Source organism: Schistocerca gregaria, chromosome 9, assembly GCF_023897955.1.
Source record: "Schistocerca gregaria isolate iqSchGreg1 chromosome 9, iqSchGreg1.2, whole genome shotgun sequence".
NCBI lineage: Eukaryota > Metazoa > Arthropoda > Insecta > Orthoptera > Acrididae > Schistocerca > Schistocerca gregaria.
In genome coordinates this window covers 197,257,894-197,285,307 of record NC_064928.1, presented here as the reverse complement: position 1 = coordinate 197,285,307, position 27,414 = coordinate 197,257,894, and the positions used below count along the sequence as shown (strand labels likewise).

Below are 27,414 nucleotides of genomic sequence, written 5' to 3'. Positions count from 1 at the left end.
ACCCCAGTTGTTTTTTGAGCCGCAAAGCAAAGCAAAACAAAACAAAACAAAACAAATGTTACCAATTTAAGAGACACTGAAGGACAACAGTTAGGATAGATGTGGAGTCACCACAGTCTGGTTGGATGTTTTGAATAATTGAAAAACATAACTACATCTCCACAGAAGAGTTGGGAAAGGTGAACTGTTGTACAGGGAATGTTTTATATTTTTCTGGTAGAGTGTACCATTAATTTTTATGGATGACAACAATCGTCTCAACAGAACTGGCCATATAGCCTGAAAAATAAAACGTGATAACATGGAGTGAACATACAGCCAGGCCCAAACCCTCTAGAGCAGCTGTGGGATGTTCTCAGGAGACATTCTGCACAGAAAATTTTAACCTTGCACGTCGTGAGGGAGGAACACAAATGTACTGCCTGGTACTACCTATGTTTACAAAGGCTATAACACTATATGGAGTGGTTCCTTAGCAATTATCAAGCAGAGTATTTGTATGGAACATTATTAAATGCTGTTCTTTATCTTTTCAGCACTTTGCCATTTACGTCAACAATGCTGCGACACTATACATGGGACCGACAGTTGCATGCTTTCACCACAATTATCTGTTATAACCTGAGGTTGTGTGCTCAATCATAATTGTTTCCAATGCAGCTTTCTTTGTGAAAGCTAGAGTAAAGCTACAGTATATTATAAAAGTACAAAAAAAATCAACTACATGATGTTCACAAATAATCAAGGGCATACTATGTAGTTAAAAGTAGTACTCCTCCTAAAGAAGAGATGTATAACCAGAGTTTACTTCTGTTTGTGCTGTTAAAAGAAAAAGAAGTGTTACACTCTAAACCTATAGCAGACAATGCTAAGAAGTTAACATTGTTGAACTGTTACCTATATAACATCACAAGATTTTAGCCTCATGGAAATAGAAATTTATCTCTATTTTTATATATTGAAGGATAAAACATGAAGATATGAAAGTAAATTGATATAGTTAAAGTAACAAGAGTATATCAGTGGCATATTTACAAAACTATCTTATGCAAATTTATTTCATATTCATTTGTCTTCCATTTATTGCACAAGTTCAGTTTCCATCTTTTTGTGCTGTTTTAGTAAGCACCCTAAACGAGGCCAGCTTGTGTTTCTTAGAATTCAGTGCCGAATAGTCTCGGGCATGTCTCAAATTCCCACGTACTTTTTCCTTGCTTGTAATTTTGTGTGGGTTGCACCTTCTGGTGGACACTGGCATATATTTTTGCTCACTTTGTAAGAATTAGGTGCCATCCATGACACTGACTGTTGTACTATCAGAGTATTGGGCAGGGCAAAAAGAAAGATACAAGTTCACATAATTCAATGAAGATATGGTAGAAGACCAAACACAGAAACTCATACAAGATCTCTGGAATCTGATGTTACAGTCATTCAATATGAGAAATGCATATCGTTAAATGTTATCAAAATTCTTGCCAAGCATAACACTTTACTGTATGTAGATTCAAAACCAGTAAGCATGAGATTTTTTATTTCAGAAATCATACAAGGGGGATCACCTCTGGTGCACCTGTGAAATGGAAGAACATCCATCTTCTTACCAATGCAATGATGAAGTAGGTGTTTTAATATCACAATTTGTGGTGACGTTGATGCGGTGAAGAATGTACTGTCTCCAGTCCTCATCAAATTGTAGGATTAGCCAGTCTTGTAACATTTTAAGATGTTCCAGCAGTTCTGTTACATCTCTAGGTTCTCCATATATCATATCATGGCGATTTACTTTCCCTTTCATCTGAATTGTATCTTCACCAAAGAAACAAAATTATCTGGAAAACTCTCATCCTCCTTGTCACTGTGTTATCATTTGATGTAAGACTATGTAATAACTTTGACTGACACAGCTTAAAATTCATTTGCTTATCAAAAAGGATACCACGGAAGTTTCCAGAGGAGCTGCAAATTATAACATGCATTATGCATCAGTTCTGCAGATTTTTTGTGTGACTTCCCTGATTTATTGCTTAGATAGAGCAATGCATTGCTCTTTTGTTTATGCATAGGTCATGTCTCTTAACAATGTTAAAGAACCATCATTGTCATAGCATAGAGCTGTAATTATAAAACTTGCAGTTGGGGTTGTACAAATGCAACCAAATCCATTTTTGCCATTTCCAGTACACATTATGCTTGCTACAGATGTGTTAATTTCTCTCTCTCACATGATCATAATGTTAATGTCAGAAGCACTCCTGTCATGTCAGTGGCATGCAAATTAGAGATAAAGCTTCCAGAGGTTTTGTTTAGAGTGGTACTTTGTGCAATCTTCTATTGTACTTACTCAGTTGTGATAATTGTTTCATTCTTCTTAACTGATCCTGTATAAAGACATCATTGTGGAACAGAGGGGTCCAATTAGATTCTATGCCCTGATACAAAACAACAAATTATCTGCCATTTTATAAATAAAACGAGATTGTTAGAACATTGGTACTACTGGGTGCATTTGTGTGTATCGTGTGGTGCAGTCTTTTGTGTCTGGAGATGAAATTAAATGATGAGTACCTCTTTTTGCTGGTTTCTCTTCTGAAGAATTTATCAACATATTTTTATAAGTAGCATTAACAAATGATAAGAATATACAATCTTCGTAATTTCTCTTGAAGGGAAGCCTTGTGAACCCCGTGTGTGGTCATGAAGGCTGTAGGTAAAGATACATTATTTGCAAAAACTGCTAGGTTAGTAGTGTCTACATCGTAAATGGACCTATTGTTTTTTAATACAATGAGGAGTTACATATATGACTGTTTCATTGTTGGAATCATTATTTGATATGAACAGACATTTTTGCATGTTTCAAAGAAAATTGTTTAAGAGATGCATAAGATTTTAAAAGGTAAAGGAACCTTCTCTTGTCTTTAAATTTTTCTGTGTGTGATTCTTGAAGAAGTGTGATTACTTTGCCAAAGTAAGGATTTGAAAGTTGATTGCTGATAGCTCTGGATTGTTGTTTGTATTGTGGAGGTGATCAGAATTGTAAGCTCTTGCCGAGTAGGGTGTGGCAATTTTACTTTGTCCAGTATGTGCATTTCATTTGTAATACAGAAAAATTTTCAGTTACTTGAAAATTCTGTCAATGAGTGAAAGGTGTAATCTATGTACTAATGAGATGTACTCACAGACCAAAGTAATTGTGAAGGGAAGAAAGAGCTAGCTTGCTTGCTATGTAGTTGTTTGTGTAAAGACACTGTGTTGAAGATACGTGGAACCATTCCATAATGCCTAGTCCTTCATAGTGTGTGAATTGCCGTTTTAATAGATTACTTTAAGCATTTTCTTAAGTTCCTTAAAATGTGATGATACTTTTGCTCTGCGCATTCATTCAGCTCGCTTAATATTTTCTTGGGTTTGTATCAGTCATTCTCTTATTGAAACATATATAATTTAGTGTTTTCCACTGTTGAAAAGTCAAATGTTTGTTGCAATTGGTTTTCCCAAGGGCCACATATTTATCACAACAGAGCATACAATTTCGTATCAATACATTCCTTTCTCATAGTGGAGAAACAGTTGCAGAAAGTGTTGCATATCATCAGAAATTGCTTCTGGATATTAATTATTGTGGTTATTAGCAGTTCACCACCATAATGGAATAATTTTGTAGTGACATCAGTTGTTCAAAATCCTTAAGAGCTGTGCACTGTGCACAGGATGTCCCACACATTGTGGGCCATCATAATATTTATCCTGCATTTCCTGTTGCTACCTGTAACACTTTCTCTACCATGGTATTGAAGCTACTATAATATTTAATACACCTTATACTGCTCTTTTACATGTAATGGCATCTGATAGCTTCTACAGGGAAGTACACAGTCAGTGTTTAAAGTGAAAACTCATAAAAAATAATCAGAAATGTGCAATAAGTTAACTCCCAGACTGTCAGGAACTCTTCATCATCAGAAAATGTAGAGGTGGGGAAAATTTTTAGCAGGTTGTCTTGGGCTGGAATGTATGATAGAGCAGTCATTAACATCTGTACATGGATAAATTTAAATTTAACAAATTAATCCAAAAGAAGAATGATCAGTGTACAAGAAAGTGAGCAACACGGTGTAAAGAGCTCTTAAGGAAGTTATTGGCAGCCTGAGAAACAAGCAAAGTGTTCCTTCCCAACACTTGGTGGGTGCAGGGACGCCAACAAGCATATAACAGGTACTTAACATTTAAAGCGTAGCATGTTTCTGCATCTCCTGAACAAAAAATAACATTTGCAAATATTAATAAATGCCATATCACTGCACACTTCTTTTCCTGAGCTTTCAAATGCCATTACCTCAGTAGATAATGTAATAAATAACTGTTCCATTACCGTTAGGTTTTGGGAGTTAAGTCCTTGAACAACATTTTAAAATTTTCCATTTTACTGAATAATGGCCTTGAGGAACATCAATTGAAAGTCAACTTTTTCTTGTATCATGAACTGTGCCATTACTTTGTTAAAACTGAAAGCCTTCATGTTTTCTTCACTTCTCCCCCCCCCCCCCCCCCCCACCACCTCCCAAAATGCATACAAACACACAAATTAAATGAAGCCTGCCGCTACAGCGCTAACAGCATTTCTTTGTGCTACCATCATCAGCACATACTACTTACACCAACTCTGCTACATACTTCATATTGATTTGTGGAAAGGAAATATTAAGTTAGCATATATATCATAGGTTTGCAGAAGCTTCAGGTGAGCATATTAGTTACTCTATTTTAGCACAAGGTCTACATATTTTAATTTTTTGTGGTATCATGTTCCCCTTTTTATGTGTGTGTAGTTAAGCTACATTGCTACTGATAATTATTTCCATGTGAATATATTTCTCAACCTATAGGTTCATTTTGTGAAGTTCATAACATGTCCACCTGTTTGGGCATAATAGTAATAAATTGATTTTCTCAACAAGGACTTACCTATTTCTCCATTAGCTACTTTGCTCTTTATGCATTGTGTTTTTACTATTTCTCTGTTGGAGAACCTGGTGGGTTCTAGTGTCTAATTTTCACTCTTTTTTTTAGAAGTCTGAATCACATCCATATTGCCAAATCATCTCTGGCTTGATGTTAGATATTCACTGTTGTCTAAAATGTAAGTATGCATCTTTGTCAGCTTTTGTTATATCCATCATCTTCCTTGTCTTCTGCCTGTACCCAGAAAACAAAACTAATGCAACTTGAGGACTTGTACATGTTGAACAACTTCTGGTCCAACAAAGACTATGCTCAGCAACTTGGCCTTACCTCATATAGTTGAAATACAGAAAATAAGTAGAAACCCATCATCTTTTCAAAAGGCAAATGCTCTCTATGGCTTGTTTCTCGCATTCTAAACTGAGATGCATTGTGCCAATGGGTACATCTTGTGGCCACAAAAAGAAGTGGTACACAAATACATGCAGTAACAGGCAGATAAGTAGTTTTTTTAATTATATATTTCAGCCTAAGATCACACAAAGGGAATCATCAACAGTTTCGACTTATCAAGTTTTCCTCAGATGATCTATTTAAAAAGAAAAGGGACATAGCAAAATATTAGGAAAGTAAATAATCGTATAATCCTACATAATTAACTGTAGCGTTCAGTTTAAACAGACAGAGCATACATATATATGTTGTAACAGCCAGTTCAACCGATGAGTCACTCTTTGACATTAATGTTTGTATAGTTGTATATAGAAATTTTCCAGTATTTTACTATCCCCCTTTTTCTATATTTTTAAAGAAATCATCTGATAATGACATTATAACAAAAGTAACTGCTAATGATACCCTTTAATTGAACAGATAAAAAAAATCTACTCACCAAGTGGCGGCAGAACACACACGTAAGACTGTTGTGATTTGCAAGCTTTCGGAGTCAGTGGCTCCTTCCTCAGGCAAAAGGGTGAAGGACCGGAGAAGTCTAGGAAAAGGGGTACATTTTGGGAACTGCGAGTCAGGGGAGACTACCACACAGGAAGAGAAGGAAAGAGTCTTTCCTTCTTATCCTGTATGGTAAGTCTCTCTTGGTCTGCAGTTCAGGGTGACTTTCCCAAAATCTATCCCTTTTCTTAGACCTCTCCAGTCCTTTTCCTTCACTCTTCTTCCTTCCTCTTTGATCTTTCTTCCTGAAGAAGGAGCCACTTGCTCCAAAAGCTTGCCAATGACAACAGTCTTCTCTCTCTCTCTCTCTCTCTCTCTCTCTCTCTCTCTCTCTCTCTCTCTCTCTCTCTCTGTGTGTGTGTGTGTGTGTGTGTGTGTGTGTGTGTGTGTGTGTGTGTGTGTGTGTGTGGGGGGGGGGGGGGGGGGGGGGGGCGGGCGCCTCCATATTTGGTGAGTAGATTTATCTATCCAGTTAAATAATTTTATCAATAATTGTTTTTGTTGTTATAATGATACTCCTTGTGTGATGTGAGGATACAACATATAATTAACATTTTTTTTAAAGCCAGTTAGTGTTTTACTAAGGCTCCACCTTGTCTTTGTGTGTAGGATTTCAATTTTTTTTCCGGCAAGGAAGGTACATTTTACAGTACGTTCCTTAAATTTCAAATTTTAATTTATTTACAAATGACTTTATCTCGTTTTCATCAGTAGAAGTATTTATCCTTAAAGTAGTTATTCATTGATATGATGTTCTGAGTATAATGGAAGCTTGTAATACTATTTTTTCTGTCACTGGACATTTGCTCTCAGTTTGTCGTGTTGACTGCTATATTACCTTTACCATTAGTATTTCTACCTTTGCATCTGCAGCAAAGTGGTATTCAGCTCAACATCAGTATTTAAATTTTTATTAGGTGGGCCATGACATTGCCACAGCAGAGTTGAGGAAATGCTTGTTTTATCACCTTTCTTTGATTCAAGAAGTGTCACTCTGAGCAAAATACCTTATGAATTACAATACTAACATTTCTCTCTCCAATTTATCTTCATTGAAATCTAAAGAGAATAGTGTGATGAACTACTTTGCTTTCTGGTCCCTGGTAAGATCATAAATATTACACCTTTTCTGAAATTTGGTTCTACCACTATATTCTTCCTGTATATTTCCTGGGACAATGGTTCTTTGTATCAGCTTCCCTTTTTAACTGATGTTGGCAACTGCAGTCATTTGAATTGTAGAAATCATATATTGATTAGTCAAGATTTCATAACACAATTCTGATTATATTTATTTTAGTGAGAGATTGTGAACTTACCCAAATAAAAAGTTCAGGAATAGTCTCGCCTGATTTTTTGTTCTCGTCAGTGTTTTAAACACACACATTCTAAGCAGATTACCATTGGTATCAAAAATAGGGGGAAAAGGAGCTTTTGAGGAACATGCATGCATTCTCCTCTCATATTTCTTCTTTTTACAGTAATTTCTCTCATCATGTCTGAATTGTTGGAGTCGGAGTTGGGGGGGGGGGGGGGGGGGGAGAGAGAGAGAGAGAGAGAGAGAGAGAGAGAGAGAGAGAGAGAGAGAGAGAGAGAGAGACCTTGCCATGGCAAGTTTATTTCTAGTATTTTCCTCCCTTTACCAAAACAGTTATGGTTCCTACACAGCTTCTATTTATTACATGAACTGCTACAATGTGAAAGCACCGCAGCCCTTGTTTGACCCAGGTTTCAACACTTTCCTTAAAATTTCAAAGTCAAAAAGCAGTTTGCAGCTGCTAAAGAATATTCATCATCATGTTGGCTTTCAGTTTAGCATCTTAATGGTTAATACAAACTTTAATAAAATTCATGTTTGAATGTTGTAAATTAAGTTACAAACAGTAATTTAAGAGATAAAAGGGCTGTGCTTACAAGCAGAAATCAACAACAAATTGAAATAATGATATGAACAGTGAAATCAAAGCCTTGAGCCATTACAACTGTAGCCCCCCCCCCCCCCCCCTCTCATTAATATTATAAGAAAGGCAGGAGTTAGAGAAATACCCTTTACGATTACACGAGGGAGGGGGTACTGTTTCTTGTTTGATTCTAGTAAGCCTGGCCCTTTGACATATTTGATATGATTTTAATGATAAATCTAACTCTTTCTATGCAGTGGAATGTGACTGACTAATAAGAAGACTGATTTTGTAGTAAGTTGTTTCCCTTGGTTTTTGGAGGAGAGAATTAGGAAGAGAAGATAATCTTTTCTGACTGGATGTAGCAGGGTCTGCACAGGTATACTATAAGAAATGCCACAAATTTTATGTGATGATAAGAGTGAGGCAGCTCCTCATTTGTCACATGTGGTGCTGTTTGTTATGTAGATGTAGGCCATAAGTAACAGCTGGTACATGTATGTTAAAAAGAAGAAGAAGAAATAAATGGAAACATTATTTTAATTTTCATTCTGTGTTTTTCTTTCTATTTTTGCTACATGTTTAGTTCAAGATTGTTTTCACATTTATTCATATGTAACTGATTTGTTGCGAAAATAACTGCCTGATTACAAAAGAACACCACATACAATCACACTAGTTCTGCTTATGTTAGAAATGTGTTTTGCTAGTTACCTTATATCCACATGCACTCACAGTGGAAAATGTGCCATGATACACATCAAATGCCATCACAATAGTGCAATGATAACATTGATTAAATTATACATACTATGAGGGGGCCAACACTTACATATGCCAACCTGACAAGAAGTTGGCAAATTGTTTCAGTTAAATTACATACGCTACAAGTTATATTCAGAGCAAATGGCTTTTTTCCCTAACTGACAGCTGGGATGTTATTTTCAATACTGTGTGTACAAGTAGTAAGGGCCACACACATTTATCTAATGGTGTTTAAATTAGTATGAAAAAATTGACAAAACAATAGTTAACTGTACAAAAATAAAATTTCTACTCAGAAATTTGTTAAATTTTGAATGAGACTGCTAGATGTTCATGAGTTGCAATTCCCAGTACAGCAAATAGTAAGAAAATAACTAACAGCAAATGTAAATTCTGAATCACATGTTCCATCTTCAAGGGAGAAAAGAGGAAATGGTTAGGAGAAACTGGATGGGGGAAACTGAGGACAAGGATGAGGAGGGCAGGGGATAGAGAGAGCAATCAAAACCTATGCTAAGGAGGAGGGAAGAACTTGTGGTAATATTTATTTTGTTGTTTCTATGTACTGTACTCAGTGTTGCCTTTCATGAAGGTTAGTACAGGTCAGTCAACCCCATCTCTTTGTGCATAAAAAAACCCAGATAAATACTGGCACCTGTTTAAAGGCTGAGGAAAGAAAAATGGTGCCAACCAACCAAACCAACCACTCTGGTGAGAAAAGTAGTTTCACAATTGTAATTATTTTTGGAATAGGAGTAGCCCAGAATACTCATTAAAACCTCACATTCAAATTTAGATTTGATATCTGTCTACAATTTACATCTTTAGATAAGTGATCCAAGATTTTGATGCCAGAATAAATGTTACTCACAAGCAATCATTAGATTAGAAAATCTGGGATTTATTACTCACATTTTCCAGGCCTGTTGAAAGCCTGTTGAAAATGTAATAAACAGGAAAACACAAAACATTTCTGTAAAATTTTAACTGAAGTGCTGCCCAAAGGCGATTTTCTCTCTCTCTCTCTCTCTCTCTCTCTCTCTCTCTCTCTCTCTCTCTCTCTCTCTCTCTCTGTTTTGTAGTGTTCACTGAATGAATGTTTCAATTCCTTAATCACAATTAGTGTAGTGTGCGCAGACTTAAAATCCTTAAATGAATCAAAAACAGTCTAGACAAATGTCAACAATTTTTACAGTCAATTTGAAGATATATTTTAAGAATCTGCAGCAAGAGAGCTGCTCCAAAAATTATTACACTTCAAAACACAGTGAAAATAAATAAGTTTCCAAATATCAGTGAACATTATTCTTATGGTTGAAGAAACAGAACTCAAGTTTCTGCAAAAGATCTTGAATGATTTATTTCCAAGAGTTTATAATTTTCAGTTCCACTGTTTTTTTTTTATCATATTTTGACTATAAAATATGGGATGGCATACATCAAGTTATATTAATAAAAGTGATGTCAAACTATAGCCTCGCCTCTGCAATTTGTCACCTCATGCTGATGTTACATGCTATCATTAACATGTTTTCCACATCTTTGACAATGACGCTCGAGTCAGCTGCAAATATAAAATTAAAAATTATCTGTCATGTTTAGTGGTAGGTCATCATGATACGTAAAGAAAAGCACATCACCCTAACTGTTTCACATTTGTCAATCCTGGAAGACCCACTTCCTATTTTCTTTACATTTAAGCAACTGTTGAGCTTTTCTCCTTGTTTCATGACACTACAGTAATATAATCCACTATCTGCACAAACTGCCAAAAGAAAAGTTTTAACTCAAAGGAAAAAATACAAATTGTGGAACTTATTTTCAAAGAATATCTCAGTCTCTTGCTCCACATGCTGTAGGGAAACTATGGCAGAGTTTTACACTTTAATTCCTAAGTGCATATCACATATATATGGAAGTTACCCAAGCTTTTGCTATTGACATAATTTTCATTAACATCTGCTAGAGCGAATCACAGCTAAAAATGCTGGTATGTGGTGCTTTCTACACAGGAGGAGGAGGAATACTTTACAATGTTGTCCTTTGTCCTGATCCTACAAAATGTGCTCCAGCTGTTTATCTCTTAGTGTTGTTAAGGCATGCTGTGTGTGGGAGCTACTTTTTTGCTAGTGATGCTATGTCAACAAAGAATGTTATTTTTTCCTCTGTGTTCTCCATAATATACATGACAATGGCAAAATATCCTTTGCTATACACGCATTAACACAGAGTGAGGTGGCACAATGGTTAGACACTGGACTCGGGCAACAGAATGGAAAGAATCTTAAGGAGATAACTATTGCCATTAAGAATGCAATTAAGAAAAAAATTGCAGCAAGAGCCATTATGGTAAGGGAAAGTCTACAAGAGGTTTTTTTGCATTCGGATGTCACATTCAATAAAATGTTAAAGAGATTCTGTGAAGAAAGAAAGAATTTAGGAGTGAAACAATGCTTCTTATCAAAATACAAACATATCAACTATCATTCAGCACATCTCATAGTGATATCTGCTCCACTTGTAAGGTTGGTCTAATGAAAATGAAAGCAGAAATAGGTCTGCAGAAGAAGAATGAACTGCGAACTAGATCCCAGGTTACATAAAGCTTGTGCAGAGCAGCTTTATGATATAATGAAGGAAGATAATCCTACTGTCATTAAGATTTGCTTTGACATGCAGCAAAACCAGCCTATTCCAAAACTATCAGTCACTGATACTTGCTGTGCTAGACAAGTGTTGTTGTGGTCTTCAGTCCTGAGACTGGTGTGATGTAGCTTTCCATGCTACTCTATCCTGTGCAAGCTCCTTCATCTCCCAATACCTACTGCAACCTACATCCTTCTGAATCTGCTTAGTGTATTCATCTCTTGGTCTCCCTCTACGATTTTTACCCTCCACACTGCCCTCCAATGCTAAATTTGTGATCCCTTGATGATTCAGGACATATCCTACCAACCAATCCCTTCTTCTAGTTAAGTTGTGCCACAAACTTCTCCCCAATCCTATTCAATACCTCCTCATTAGTTACGTGATCTACCCACCTAATCTTCAACATTCTTCTGTAGCACCACATTTCAAAAGCTTCTATTCTCTTCTTGTCCAAACTATTTATTGTCCCTGTTTCACTTCCATACATGGCTACACTCCATACAAATACTTGCCATTGCCAGTCTACATTTTATATCCTCTCTACTTCCACCATCATCAGTTATTTTGCTCCCCAAATAGCAAAACTCCTTTACTACTTTAAGTGTCTCATTTCCTAATCTAATTCCCTCAGCAGCACCCGACTTAATTCGACTACATTCCATTATCCTTGTTTTGCTTTTGTTGATGTTCATCTTATACCCTCCTTTCAAGACACTGTCCATTCCGTTCAACTGCTCTTCCAAGTTCTTTGGTGTCTCTGACAGAATTACGATGTCACCGGCGAACCTCAAAGTTTTTATTTCTTCTCCCTGGATTTTACTACCTACTCCAAATTTTACTTTTGTTTCCTTTACTGCTTGCTCAATATACAGATTGAATAACATCGGGGAGAGGCTACAACGCTGTCTCACTCCCTTTCCAACCGCTGCTTCCCTTTCATGTCCCTCGACTCTTATGACTGCCATCTGGTTTCTGTACAAATTGTAAATAGCCTTTCGCTCCCTGTATTTTACCCCTGCCACCTTTAGAATTTGAGAGAGAGTATTCCAGTCAACATTGTCAAAAGTTTTCTCTAAGTCAACAAATGCTAGAAACATAGGTTTGCCTTTCCTTAATCTTTCTTCTAAGATAAGTTGTGAGGTCAGTATTGCCTCACGTGTTCCAACATTTCTACGGAATCCAAACTGATCTTCCCCGAGGTCGGCTTCTACCAGTTTTTCTATTTGTCTGTAAATAATTCGCGTTAGTATTTTGCAGCTGTGACTTAATAAACTGATAGTTCGGTAATTTTCACATCTGTCAACACCTGCTTTCTTTGGGATTGGAATTATTATATTCTTCTTCAAGTCTGAGGGTATTTCGCCTGTCTCGTACATCTTGCTCACCAGACGGTAGAGTTTTGTCAGGACTGGCTCTCCCAAGGCCGCCAGTAGTTCTAATGGGATGTGCTAGACAAGTATGGTTATAAAATCTGTGTATCATGATCCCAAGACTTCATACTTGGTGTTTGGTAGAACTGAGAAATCTTACAGAAAAATAAAGCATCTTGTCTCCTTAAGGATGCTGTGAAGTTTTAGAAGAGCATGGTACTCTCATAGTTAGCACAGACTTGTCTGCTAAAAATCTAAAAGATAGTCCACAGGAAGTACTAAAATCCAAGCTACCATTCAAAATGAACAGCTAGCATTTCATCTCATACAAGAAAGCAAAGAAAATTGTTAATATGGTAGTAAGTGATACATACTATGGAGATCCAGTACAGGTAAACACCCCGAGATGGAAGAAACCATATGGGCCAACAATACGAACATCCGCTCTTTTACCACAACAAAATGTGGTAAGTGAAGAAAGATGAGTGTGTCTTGCTAAAGTATTCTGAAATTCCAGATGATGTGAAGGAGTTTACAAAGATGCCCGAGATGAATAATGTGTTGATGGAAGAGGGAAAAACTTTACAATAAAAATGTGATTCTAACATTTAATACTTTTTGTGTTATTCATTAATATGTTGAATAGCATTGGTAATAATTATATAAACTAAAAATTTTATGTTAATACAGCAATGGCAAAAATATGCATTTTACAGCAATGCAGTTATATAATAAACACTACTGGACATGAAAAGATTAGTTGTGGAAAAAACACATTGAACTAAAGGCAACGTAACTGATACCAGCACTAATTATATGCATCTATCGACTTTTGGGAAAAAAAAGAAACTGGAAAAATCACACCTAAATATATTGTTATAAAAATTAAATTTATTACATTAGAATGATTTATTGATGTCAGTGAGATATAGTAGTCGTGTAAAAATTCAAATCCTCAAACTATCTGTCTACGTGAAAACAGAAAAGCTCAATTTATGAAAAACTGTATCTGTTGTATTTATTGAGCTTTGAAAAAAAAATTTCTGAATTACATTATTTTTGATTACTAATATCTTTTATTTCTTTTCTACCTGTATTGCACTTAAGTTATTTGCTGAACAGTGTCAATGTCAATGGGATGCGTTCTGTGTCTTGTTTGGAAACAAACTTATTCCATTCACTAACAGTACCTGCTGTTGACAACAGAAATGCCCATCTTAGTCTTCATCACCAAGCTGACATTAGGTACTACTTGGGTTTGTTTTTCCAGCAGTTTTAGTTGTAAGTTAATAGTGATGCACAGCAGCATGAATGTACATTTATTGATGAAATCCTCAAGCTTGCACTAAGTGCTACTCGATTTATTTTCTTGTAGTCTTAGTTGTACGTTAATAGTGATACACAGCAGTGTACAGACATTTACTGATGAAGAGTTGGGAGTGGAAAAGCAGACCAATTATGTTATGTGTAAGCACTGGCTTTCGTGGCCATTGTTGCACTCAATAAAATTCTTCTAGGTATGTGACCAATCAGCAAATGGATACCTGAAGATGAAGGACATATCCAACTAAGACAGCGCACTAAGTCAGCAGTGGCAGAACACCAGGATGGATGAAGGAAACAGAATTTTGAGAAGCTTGTGTGCTGGTGAAACAGCCCCTTACCTCCAGGAGGAAGATTAGAGGGGTGACAAAAATACAAACAGACCCACCAACATGAATACAGAAATTGGGTACAGGCTTCTGGTATCCTGACTGCCAACAATAACAGCACTACAGAATTACAGCTCATGCAAAGCAATACACACAGGCAAGCAGGAGACCACAGCAGCTGTAAGTATACAGAGTACTGGCATACCTCAACTGGAAATAGGCCCACCTGCGAGCCATTTCACATTCGTCTATTTCCATCAGTGGCAATCACTTAAACAAACACCAATAAATGACATCTCTTTCTCAGTATCCAATACAATTATAACAGCCTCTTCTCCCAGTATTTAAGAACCAAAACAATCCCCCAGCATTTAAAAAAACAAAACAACTGAGAAATCATTAGAAATATTCTCTGTAGCAGTGTTGGTCGGCTTTCATACATGTTGCTAAGTGCCTCATTTAATACACATCTGTACTTTATTTTTTTGATTCTGACCATCAACTTCAGTAAAATTCAAACACAAAATACGATGGGGTATGTGATATATCATGACAGAGAAAGGAGACAGAGCCACTTGTTGTTCCAAAGTCATAAAAAGACATATACGATATTAATCCACACCCATCTATGTGATAATGAAGGTTTAAACCTTCAAAACACATTTTGGAAATAATTAAGCAGTGACTGGTAGCAGTAACCTTGTTTTGTTCATCATCAATAGCAGTCATGGTAAAATGTAAACAAAAACGTAAATCAGTGTTTCCGTATTACCCTGCAACGGACCACTGGAGATCATAGGTCCCTCACACCAAAATACCCCTGAAACTGCATTGGTGGAGTTTGATTTCATCCTGTGTATTCTAAGTAAAACATTGAACTAACTCCGAATGACGTACAAGGCATTCAGATTTGCTCCTACACACACAATACCTGTTCCTAGCCTCTTACTGGTTACCTACAACCATTCTCCAGTTGACATCTTCATAAGTTATATGTGATAAAGGAAAAGACAATATGGACAGCAGAGAGCCTATTCTGAATTTCCAAAGCTGCGGAACCTTTACTAAAGCTTTTGCCTCAGTGTGGGCTGTAACAGTCAGGCAATTTCTAATTTATAGTCTCCCTGGCAATTATGGAAAATTCTGCAAGTAATGACACAAAACTACATGCAGCATTCTATCACAGTTCCCTTTAAAACAATATTAACTTAGCCTAAATCATTCCACAATGTAAACATATAAGGTAAAGTAGCTATCACAACCTGCATTCACTCCATCATGAAGAATGTTTCCTACATAAAAGAAACCTCAGGTGGTATGCAAATGATAAAGGACTCCATCCTATAATACGCTGCATGTCAGTTTATCTGTGTGGTTCTCTGTTTCTGATGATGAATTCATCCCTCCTCTTTTTCTAGATCTTGAAAGTGTCAGATCAGAACAACTAAACTTTTGTGGAAATGCCAACTCAGTGAGTTAAATCTTAAACAAGTTCTATAACTTTATCGACAGGTAAATAAAAACTATTCGCACCACGTTCCTTGTACATGCACATCACAAATTCCCAGATCGGAAAATTACTATGTTTAACATCAAAAATCACTGAATTTCTATACCTTTTTGCACATTTGAAATTCCATAACCAATAAGAAGTCAAATGAATATGAGGCAGATGGTAAAAAAGTATTTAAACTGTTTACTATTTCAGAAGTAATTGCCATAATTCTTAATACACTGCTCAAAAGAATGAAGGGGAACACTGATTTTGGGCATCTGCCATACTCCATTGAGCAATAATTTAGGACTCGGCGTATTATCCAATTAAATGTTTATCTTTCACAAATTAAGTATACAACAAAACATCATTACTTCCTCTACCGTTTACATAAAAAGAACTGAAATGTCTGAGAGGCATAAAAAAAAAACAATCATTCATCCCATCATCCTGAGCATTAGTCTTTAAGAGGTTCAATAACATGTATTCCCTCTGCGACCATATATCACAGCCTGACACCTATGTGTAAGTCTACAGAGGTCACTCTGTGGCATCTGTTTCCATTCTTCAATGAGGGTTCACGAGAGTTCTTGGAGATCCCATTGTGGAACAGGATGATCGTGATCACAGCTGTCATGCATATCCCACATATGTGTAACCAGGGCTGCCACAAGTTTCCTCAAGCGAAATTTCCTGACATTTCCCCGATTCCCAGCCAAGCTTTAGCATTTTTTTCAGATATCAAGAGTATGTTAAGATGTAAGTTGACAATCTGTCTTTGCTGCTATGGTACAAGAGACAATAGTGCAAATGAGGAAATACCTTTAAAAAAATCCTTGCAAACAAATTGCACTTCCTGATGCAAGCAAAACTCTTAAGTACTAACATCACCATCTTATGCACTGAACTGTTTTTAGATGGAGAAAGCAAGCCAGATAGTATATGTGGTTCATTAAGACCTATGATGTTACTTTATTTTAATAAAACAAAACACATTTGGTGACAAAAATATGCATTTTCTTGAAGTCACAAGACAGATTTAAAATACTTTCACTGATTTCAGAAAAAAGTTGGCCTCATGAAAGAAGAGTGTAAAGCGGAGAAGAATAGAGTAAAGCAACACTGTAGGTGGCTGCCAGTAAAATGTTGGTTCTTGTGTTCATTATTGTCTGTTATTACTCACTGCATTATATCTATTATTTTACAGGTATTGTGTGATTTTGCTTTCGAGGAATATATTAGCCAGTGACTGCCACAATTTTCTTCACTGTTCATACTTTCTAACATATAAACTCCTTTCGAAGTGCCAAAATGTACAAGAACAAATAAAATGTCTTTAAAAGCCATCTGTACTTGTGATGAGATAGTCACAATTCCTGAAGTCTATCGCTTATAGCCTCTGGCTTACTGAGGAGCATCACAATCCTGGGTCCATGGATAAACCACAAAACCCACTGCATTACGCCACACATAATCAGACCTGACCTGTGAGCAGATCGGTGAGACTAGATCCGACGGTCAGGGCCTGCACATTAGTAGGAACCGAATGGCTCAGATCAGTAGGCCCAATCCATTTACACATATCCCCAGAAACGGCCTGCGGTCTTGGCCAGTTGCAGAAATCCACTCGTGTGGCCACCTATTCATGAGCCACAGACAGCATGTTTATGAAATGAGACCACGGTGATCAATCCACGCAACAGGTAACCTGTTCAAATACTCTGAGAATCAATAATAATGAGGATAAGTAGCAACTCAACGTAAAGATGATTGCTGAGCTGCAGACAGGCACATAGAAAAGACTATCACACTTTCACAAATAAATTTTCAGTCATAGCTTCTGTGAGAAAACTAGAGCACTCACTCAGACACCACTGACGGACACAAACAACTCCTCATGCCTGCTTGCCTCCCGTCAGCAGCTGCTAGGCTAGTGACGACAAGCGGTGACAGCACCAACTGCAAGCTGAGGGGAGTGGTAGGAAGTGGAAAAGCAGTTGGAATGAGGGAATTGGGGAAGTGGCGCACAAACTCGGCTGCATCTAGCCAGTGACAATGCATGGCACCTCAGTAAACAAACCGTTTCATCTACTGAGACAAAAATGAGATTTTTCCAGAAATTTTTTTCCCCAAGTTTCCCTGGCATGTCTGAAATTCTCTGTTATCCAGAACCTGTGGCAACCCTCATAATGGTGTTTAGGTCAGGACTCACTGCCACTTCTCTGTCCAGGCTTCACAGGCCATCTCTGCTGATGCCAACAACATAGGCCCAAGCATTAGAAGGAATTCAGAGCCATCACATGGTCCAACAGGATCTGTTTGATGCACTGTCTGCCAGTAAGGTGACCCTGAACGATGACAAGATCTGTATGGCTATCAACACTGAAGCCTCTCCATACCATCACAGAACCTTGGAAATCTGTAAATTTCCTGGGCAACATAAGGCATATGCCATTCACCTCAGCTCTCTGTACATGAATACCACATCAGAGGATATCTGAACTCACCAGTGACAAAGTTGCCTGTGGACATGGGACTGGCAGAACTAAAGATGAGCTGCAAGAAGTCGTGTAAAGTGGGCTACTCTAACAATGTCTGGATCTTGTAACCTGTCCATTGCAGGCTGATCAAGCACAGTGGCTCCAGTGGCCCTTCTGAGATTGTCTTTGCAGTGCAACAGCAGTATCTGTACGATGCCACAACACAGAGATGGTCAGATATTGGTCTTCACACAAGGTTCTAATAAGTTAGTGACCCTGTCTGACACGCCTTGTATACTAACTTGTCTCCTTGTAGTGTTCCCACAACCTATGGACAGCACAAAGAGAGGCATTGGCACCTGCAGCAACACAAGCAAAAGTCCATATTTCGGATCAAAAAAAGACTGCCCTTGTAACAAGCACTGAATTAAGATGCTGCATTGCATATGCTTAGTTCAATACAATGTCCAGAAATTGCAACTGACATCTGTATACCTCACAAGAAAACACTGGGGCACCAATACTCATTTCCTTCCGAGATGTCGCCTGGCACTGTAATGTATAACATCAGCAATAGATGAAAAATTATTCACACCATGCAGTTAGAGCACAGGTACCACCTGCATCAAAATAGATCTAACATATCAGACATAGGTACAGGTGTTCCACATAATTCTTTTAAAAAGTATAAATTTATCCCGCTTCCCACTTGGAGACAAGATGGTAGATGTCTTCATGAAAAGAAAAAAAAAAAAAAAAACGTTTTTGGTTGCCTATGGAATTGTGATTGCACTCTGGTGTGCAATTCTTTGTCTGAAGCAAATTGACAGCCATACATTGCCAAGGTTGTTTGAAGTATGCCGCAGAAGTTTTGCTGGAAAGCCCTTACATATCCTCCACACTGTCCCAATACCTCCCCAAGTGATTTCCATATCCTTGGTGCCCTTATCAAAGACATTTGTGGCTGTCGATTTGATTTCAACAAAGAGGTGCACACCTGGATACAATCATGGTTCTGTAGGCGACAGCAAACATTTTTCCGTGAAGGCTTTGATCATCTTGTCTCACAGGGGGATAAACGTATTAAAAGCTATGGCAATTGCTTTTGAAATAATGTACAGTTTACTTACTCTTTCTTTTTAAATCTGTCTTTGTTTCATTTGGAAGTTGCTTATACATATGTGTAGAAACAGATCACTTACAACTTAAAAACAGAACAGCTGAGGAATTAAAATTCCATGTAAGAGGAAGAGGGAAATTTATATAAAGGCCAGAATAATCAAGTTCTCATGTTACTTGCAAGCTGCAAGAAATACTATAATATTTTGAAGAGAGTCATTAAAATGTCCAGAAGTATGCACATCCTGACAGAAATGAATGATTCAGATAATAAGATTAAAGCTATATGGGTCATTCTCAAATGGGAGACACGACAGCCAGCCAGTGTACCCCAATACCATAACAATTAAACTAAATGGCAATTTTCTCACTGGTAATTCACAAGCTGTGAATACTTTTTAACAATCACTTTCTAAATATAGCAGCAAAAACAGATTAAACAGTTCAGTTGAAGAAGCAAGAGAATATATTAAAAATATCACTCCACAAAACTTTAAGCAACTGGAAACAGCACCAACACTATGAAACTAACAGACTTATAAAAACTCTAAAAATCAAAAGCTTATATGGTGTCTGTGGAATTTCAAACAATTTTGTGAAAAGTTGCTCTAATTTAATGAGTAATGTCCTCAATGATAAATATAATGCATCACTGACACAGCAAATTTTCTCAAATTAAAATATGCAATAGTTTCACTATTTTATAAGAAAAGTGACAAGAATGATTTAAATAATTATTGTCACATTTCCTTACTGGCATCTTTTTCCAAAATATTTGAGAAAGTTACGTAGTCAAGAATAGTCTCACATTTAAGTGTTTACTTAGCATATCACAGTTTGGATTCAAGGAGGTCAATGTGACTTAAAAAGGTATTTACACAGTCACATAACAAATATTACACGCCTTAAATAATAAAATGTCGATGGCTGGCACTTTTTTGTGATCTTCTCAAGGCATTTGATTGTGAAGATCATGTTATACTCTTACAAAACTCAGGTTTTATGGTATTGATGGCTTTACACACAACTGACTTGCATCATACTTCACAGAATGCAAAAGTCGAGCTGAATAATTCACACAATGTTGGAAAGGTAGAAAATTTTAGTGACTGGGGGGAAATCGGCTAAGAGTCCACCAGGATTCAATTTTGGGTTCACTCCTGTTCCTCAAATATGTGAATGACCCTCCAATTAACACTGAACCAACAATATGAGTACTTTCTGCAAGCAATGTTTGTGTTACAATAAATCCCATTGGACAGAATGCAACTGAAGAGATTGCTAATGATGTTCTATGGAGAATTATCAAGTGGTTCTCTGAAAATGGACTCCTCTCTCAATTTTGAGAAAACATGCTCTATGCAATTCTGTAAAATAGAGCAATACCAACAATTTCCTGGAAACAAACAAATCATTCTCCTGACATATTCTGGCTATTTCTACTCAATAATATCCCGTGGAATAATTTTCTGCAGTAACTTCATCACTTAGAAAGAGAGTATTGATTTCACAAAAGCAAGCAGCAAGAATAACACGTATTCATCTGTGGTTGTCATGTAGGTACCTATTCAAAGAGTTATGTATTTTAATTGCATCATCACAACACATACATGAGCGGTAATACAATTCATCATAAATAATCTATTACAATTTGAGAATAGGGACGTCCACATCTAAAACACTAGTGGGAAAGATTACCTTTATTACACGTTATTAAAGGTGTCAGTGTCTCGTAAAACGAGTTCAATATGCAGCAACTAATTTCTTTTACAATTATCCCAATAAAATAAAGTGGCTGACAGGCAGCAAGGCAAAGTTTTAAATGTAACCTGCCTCTATTGCTTAAAACTGGGAGTCTGTAAAAAATTAGTTTTTAAGTGTAGTTGCATGAGTAATATGTTAATTACTGTTAACACATGTATATGTAGCCTGTGAACTGACTCGTTTCAACTAAAGGATCGTTCAAATGATTTATGAAACATGTAACTCACTAACCAACCAACAAAAGGAACAGACTGATACTAATCAGCCAACAAGCACTGATTATATTAACAAATACTATTTTACACTTCCAAGAGAATACCATGAATTGAAGTTTACTGGCACACTGTATTGTATACAGAAATGAAAGAACGAAGCAGCAGGAAGGAATTAATCAACACCACTTACCATGGGTTTGGTAATAGTAAGTACTGCGTACGCATCTTCTGTTTGTTACAGACCAACTACTAATGATCAGTGTCTCTAATTTAAGAACCCGGCTTCAGCTCTGAAAGGAGTACATCAGTATTCATACTGCTATTTGGTCTTCTACCCAGATAAATTTGGGCTCAGTGTGATAGTGGAAAGCCCGCCCACCGCTGCCACCCTCCGCCAAAATCTTCGTTGCGGTGTTTAACATGGGGCATAAGTTGTTTCCCTAAAGCAATTACTTGTGTGACAAAATGTGCAGACTCAAAGACTATTGTTTACCCATGTAACTGTATGCAAAATGTGAATTCAATTACTCAATATCAGTGTTTGTCGTTAAGTAATATCTATAAAACATTAAAGTAAACATAGTTTGTATGTCAACCTCAAGGCACTCGTACTTAGTATTGTGGTAACAACAATCATGTCCCATAAAAACAATATGCATGTACTGATAGTTCTGGAGCAAAGTTGATTCATGTACAGCAAGTCTGATCAGAAGGTAGTCCTTATCACAACTGTGTGTTATTTGGGGATGTACCGCTATACTGAGTATTTAAATATCAGTCGCATGTTAATGTACTAAGCGATGTTTCTGTGTAGCTAGTATCAAAAATTTATGTCACACCTCTGCTACAAAATCGGCATTTTTTGATTCTACTTCCACCTATAAAGTGAAATTATGCTGGCGTAGCAGTACTGCATCCGCATTTCCGTCGTTATGAGATTCGTAGTGAACAGTGATTTTCGATCCTGTAACTAGTGGTAAACCCTAAACACCCGATGTTATGTTTCACTCCCTCTGCAAAGAATCAATAAACTATCCGCACACAATGTTTGTTAATTTTGTTCGTTGTCGATGAGAACTGTTTACGTGGTATGGTACACCAGATTTTGCGCAGTTTCAAATAACCTATGACGCTATCACTCACTTCCGAATGATACTCAGTTTCGTTTTCTTGAAACTACAAGAATAAAATATCACTACTAACAGCTTCAAGGATGCCACATTTTAAGGCGTTACCCTCATTTCAGTAAACTGTTTATTTCAGCCTTGGTGAATCATAACATGTGACCACCGACCGCCATCTTCGTCCCGAGTGCAACGCTAAATGTTGAGTTGGCTAACCTGAAGATTGTTTATGCATGACGCTAGTTCTCATACAGCTCTGTTGGGAAACCACTGAACAATATGACTTACATGGCTGTCGCGGTCGCTTTAGAAGCAATCAGTGAGATCATTAACGTTCCAGACAAACGTTATTTCACTAAAGAATAGCCTAAAATTGCCTAGTGTGTGTTACTTAACCTCTTTGGCGTCAGTCAGCTGTCATTGCGGCTGGGCAGTCGCAGAGCAGTGCTGCCGCTGCGGATGAGAACAGCGTGGAATTGTGAAATTGTAGTGTCGCTGCTCATATGTTTTGCTGGTACGGCTTGGCTGGGTGGTGTTGGTTGATGCTATAAGCGAAGAGCAAGCAGCCTGCAGGAATGGTTGTTGTGGAGTTTGTTTAGCCCATCGGCGTAGCAGACATTCACGTATTTACTGCCTGGTAAGTCGTTTTGTGCAGCCTGGAACATGTAGATGTGATGTACAGTGTATCTAGAGCTGTTAATCTGTAATTCGTTGAAAACTTTTTTATCAAAGCACGGGTGTGCGTCGTGTCCCTTATTCGTCCGCAAGGAGTAATGGCTGAAATTTGACCCATATATTCTGAGATATGTATTTCAGCTTCACGCTATTGATTGATGCTCCTGCCAATACGGGCAGAAGGCGTATGTGTGCCTGCGTGAATACCTGCGCCGTAGACAGCTGGTTTTTTATAGCAGGCGACGCAGCCTCACAGGTTGAAGATTAAGTTAACCTAGAGGTATAATGTGTTGCGTACGTCCTCAAGGGTCGGGAACACGCAGCTGTTGCTCTCGCGTGCCTATATTTGGTCGATCAAAGCTATTTGTTTCGAACGCTGTAGCGAAGGCCAACGCCACGCCGAGGAGTTGAGCATCGCTGCCAAGCTGGTAAAAGATTTAAATTATCTCCGCGATCACGTGCCCTATAGCTTGGTTTCCTTGCGGTATCAGTCGAACGCTTTCTTGATGGATCGCCTTTTTGATGAGCAGAATCATTTCTTATGTAACAGACCGTGCGTACGTACTTATTTTCCGCGTCCCTTTAATGACCCCCGGTCCCGCTTACGTAGCGAATATTTTCGGCTCGTCCAGACTGTCTCCGATTGTACTCTGTCGTTTTAAGTTCGCAGCTATACACCTGCTCGGTCTGCTACTCCAGGGCAAGAAAACCGTCGATGCGAGGCCCTAGGAACGAGGACAAAGTTATGCATGGGTGGCACATAGAAAGTCCAAGTCGGCATTGTGTCCCTTTTTCGCTATTTTAATTTGCTTCTGCACTGCTGTTTTTATTTATGATCGACAGAAAAGACGGGTTTTCCGATTGATGGATATGTATCGTTATTAGGGCGATCAGTCATGCGGGCATACTGTGATTCACTGACCAAAAAGCATCAGTCGGAATGGATGCCCGCAGCTCCTTTTGCAGGTTGTTACATCCAGAAACTGTTCGTGTTTTGTGTCTTCAATCGAAGCTAGGCCTGTTCAGGCAAATAGACTCCCCTTGGTATACAGCGTCGCCCATAATACGGATAGTGTGCTGCTGGCGTTGCTTAAGGCGTTCGTTGTATCCGTGGCGTCGGTGACGCTATGTGTGTGTGTGTGTGTGTGTGTGTGTGTGTGTGTGTGGTGACGCTGTTTGTGCGCCCATGTTTAACGAGAGCTAATATGCTGTTCGTGGCCCAAGTCGAGCTGAGCTGCCGACGTTTGCTGTTAGCGAAGGAGGGGTGGGCGATAGGCGATCAGTCTTCTTTGGCCAAAGGGGGAGGGGGGGAGGCAGCGGCCACAGTGTCGCAACAACACGCCAGGCAGCTGTTTACCTGCCGCCCCGCTGCAGTTTTCTCTTTGCTTGCCGGCGTTTCCCCTGGTAAGGCTTTTCGTGCTCCTGTTTTGCGGGACGCGTTTTCCGCTAGCAACGGGCTTCGCGTCCCAGGCGTTCGCCGGTGTTAGAGAGCGAATCTCTCCACGCTGAAGGGACGCCTAGCGATCCGCTGCCAAACCATCTTATCTTGTCCCCTGCTCGGAGTGAAGCAGCGTTCTTCTCTACTTCGGCGAAGACAGCTGTGGAACGTACCGCCCACCCGCCCCACTCTTTTTCATCGCCTTTGTTTACGGAACATTATATACTTTGCAGGGCTTTTCAAGCGAACCATCAGCTTTGCTACTCGAAACTCCGTATTACGTATACCATAAATCACACACACACACACACACACACACACACACACACACACACACACACACACACACACACGCTCGCACAGGTGAACTGAAGCGCATCCCCCCCCCCCACCCCCTCCATCCCTCCTGGTTAGCATTTACTTATTTATTCGTCTTTCGACCAACACAGCAGTGTAGGACATACCACATAAACAACTTGCGTAAAACAGGTACGAAATGGGCTAGGATTAGGCAAGGTATGAAGTAAGAGGTTGGTCAGGTCTTTTTCAATGGAAACATCCCAGCATTTACATATCAACTTAGGAAAACCAACGTCAGGAAGCCGGCGCTTGCGAGTGGAAGTCCAGTCGGTGTCTTGCAGCTTCTAAAGCCGACATCTCGGTAAGCGATTTGGGGGAAAACGGTCAATAGAATACACAATAACGTTACTCGAGCATAAGAGTTTGTTTTATATGGTGTCTGAAAAAATACCTACCAGCTCTACTCCTTCTATAACCATTCTCGACCCGATTCTTTTCATTGAGGCGGTGTACACATTTTGCATAGACACTCACAGAAAGATAGTACACCTCTTAACAGATTGAAACTGTACTGAACAATAACCGAGGGTCTAGTATTTCTGTAAGCTTAATATATTCACTTACGTTGTAGAAATACTTCTCAAGAAGAAGCGTTTTTAGCTCGGCTCTAACCTCTTCACCAACATGTCTGTATGTTGGCAGTGCATTATAAAGAATGACACCGTGGCTTACATGTCCTAGAGTAGGTGTTCCTGCTTGCTCTACGTAAAGTGACAAACGCAGTACCGTGTATTACAATTTTGATCACCATTATTGGTCTCTAAAGTATAGCTCTGATCTGTCTACCGCCCAGATTTGCGTATTCCGCCGTTTTTCCTTAAGTTGTTTCGGACGTGGGTTGCACTGGCGAGTAGTTATCACACTGGACCCACATTCGGAAGGAACGGTGTTCGAAATCACACCCGGACGCACTGGTTTAGGCATTCCGTACTGCTTCTGAATCGATCAGGGCTGAGGTGATCTCTTCGAAAAGGATATGACCGATATCCTTCCCGATGCTTACTATGGCGTAGCTAGAACTTCATCTCGAATGATATATCAAAGAGGCGTTAAATCTTTTTTCCTTTTAGTATGGTTCGTTCAACGACGGCAGGCCTCCCCCCCCCCCCCCCCTCCCTAGTCTAAATGAGCGAGTGCAGCGACTCTTAATTACATCCGTGCTAATGAAGGCGTTTGATTCATATTTCTTTTGTGATTGAGGAGGAGGAAACACAGGATCCCATCTAATACATTGCGAGAAACACGGCGACTCAGTGACTTTGAAGAATTAGCTCAGATTGCTTCCACTTCTGACACCCATATGTCTGCATCTCCACCAATAGTGGAATCATCGCCATATTTCATTCCGTTCGGAAGTTTCACGAGAAAAGCAGACTACAGCGCGCAGAGATTACACGCAGTATAACCTACAACAAATTGAACCTGCCCTGTGTTGCACTAAACACCGGATGATTGTAATTAAAGTGCAGCTACTCATGGAGATCCAACGTGGGTTGTAATTACCATATTGCAGCGAAAATTATTAGATATGCAAATGCTTTAACGCGGAACCGGTTTACGCTGAAAAAAGTTCCAGTTTTGGCCACGAGGTCCGAATCTGGCGCTGTACAGCGTCTCTACGTTTTTTTTTCCGGTGCTCATGGTGAACAAATTGTGTAAGCGGCAGTGACTAATAAATTCAACATTATGCTTTCCTCAAGTGTTTGACCTTTTCTACACACATCCTACTTCTAATAAATTACATACGGAAACATTTCTCTGTCTTTTTTGCATTCACAGCGCAAGATTGCAACTAGTGGTCAAAATTGGAACTAAGTTTTTTCAGCGTAAATCGGTTCCGCATTAAGGCAATAGAATATTTATAAAATAGCGCTGCCACACGATAATTACAGCCCACTGTGAATTTCTGTGAGCAGCTGCAATTTAATTATAACCACCTGATACCATTAACAGAACAGTTGTAAAAAAGAGATACGTTTATTAGATCGGTGACCGGTTTCTTTGGCCAGTTTAAGGTTATTAGAGTATCGGCGTAACTTAGGAGGCGAACGCTAGACAGTGTCCTCAAACTACCGTCCGTTTATTAAGACTCTGTAGCTATCTTTGTTTCCTTAGAACCAAGAAACATACTGCTGATGCCTATATCCGCTTTTCGAAATCAAGTAAGTAGCCATTCACCCATACTAACGTCATTCTTAGTGAGAAATAATGAAGCAAATCTGTCCTCCATCCGAAGTAGAAAGCTGAGAGATATTTAGCGAGTCATGGTAGGTATATCGAAAAGACAGGTTAGACGCTGTAGGAGGGAAAGTGTTCACTGCAGTCGACAGAAGTATTGTCTCTGTTGAGGTCGAAACTGTGTCAGTGAAGTTACCTGGTCGCGTCTAAGTGAAATCTCGTTGTTGGATGTTTCTCCTGCCTAACCGATTCGGCTGAAACAGTCGTAGAGTCACTCAATGTCTACGATCAGCAGCGCGTAAATGCCGAGATC

General features: G+C 38.6%; 2 protein-coding genes and 1 long non-coding RNA gene across 12 annotated transcripts in view; 2 read left to right on the top strand and 1 right to left on the bottom strand.

The window, feature by feature from the left end:
* LOC126291988 (zinc finger FYVE domain-containing protein 1-like) overlaps positions 1-8,366 on the top strand; it is a 97,881-nt gene extending 89,515 nt beyond the window's left edge. Inside the window, exon 12 of the mRNA XM_049985761.1 lies at positions 537-8,366. The gene's annotated coding sequence lies outside the window, so the exon portion shown is untranslated. The remainder of the gene's footprint in view (positions 1-536) is intronic.
* Positions 7,438-22,640, bottom strand: LOC126291990 (uncharacterized). Its single transcript, XR_007551969.1, has 2 exons — positions 21,517-22,640; positions 7,438-10,146 (listed from the first exon to the last, which is right to left on the bottom strand). It is a non-coding gene; the product is annotated as an uncharacterized LOC126291990 (long non-coding RNA).
* A 234-nt stretch (positions 22,641-22,874) lies between these two features.
* The window catches only part of LOC126291985 (rhoGEF domain-containing protein gxcI-like), a 349,921-nt gene continuing 345,381 nt past the window's right edge, over positions 22,875-27,414 (top strand). For 4 of the 10 annotated variants that reach the window (XM_049985759.1, XM_049985757.1, XM_049985758.1 and 1 more), the window contains exon 1: positions 22,896-23,087. The gene's annotated coding sequence lies outside the window, so the exon portion shown is untranslated. Of the gene's footprint in view, positions 23,088-27,414 lie in introns of all 10 variants that reach the window. The other 6 variants (XM_049985754.1, XM_049985753.1, XM_049985760.1 and 3 more) reach the window with 4 other exon arrangements.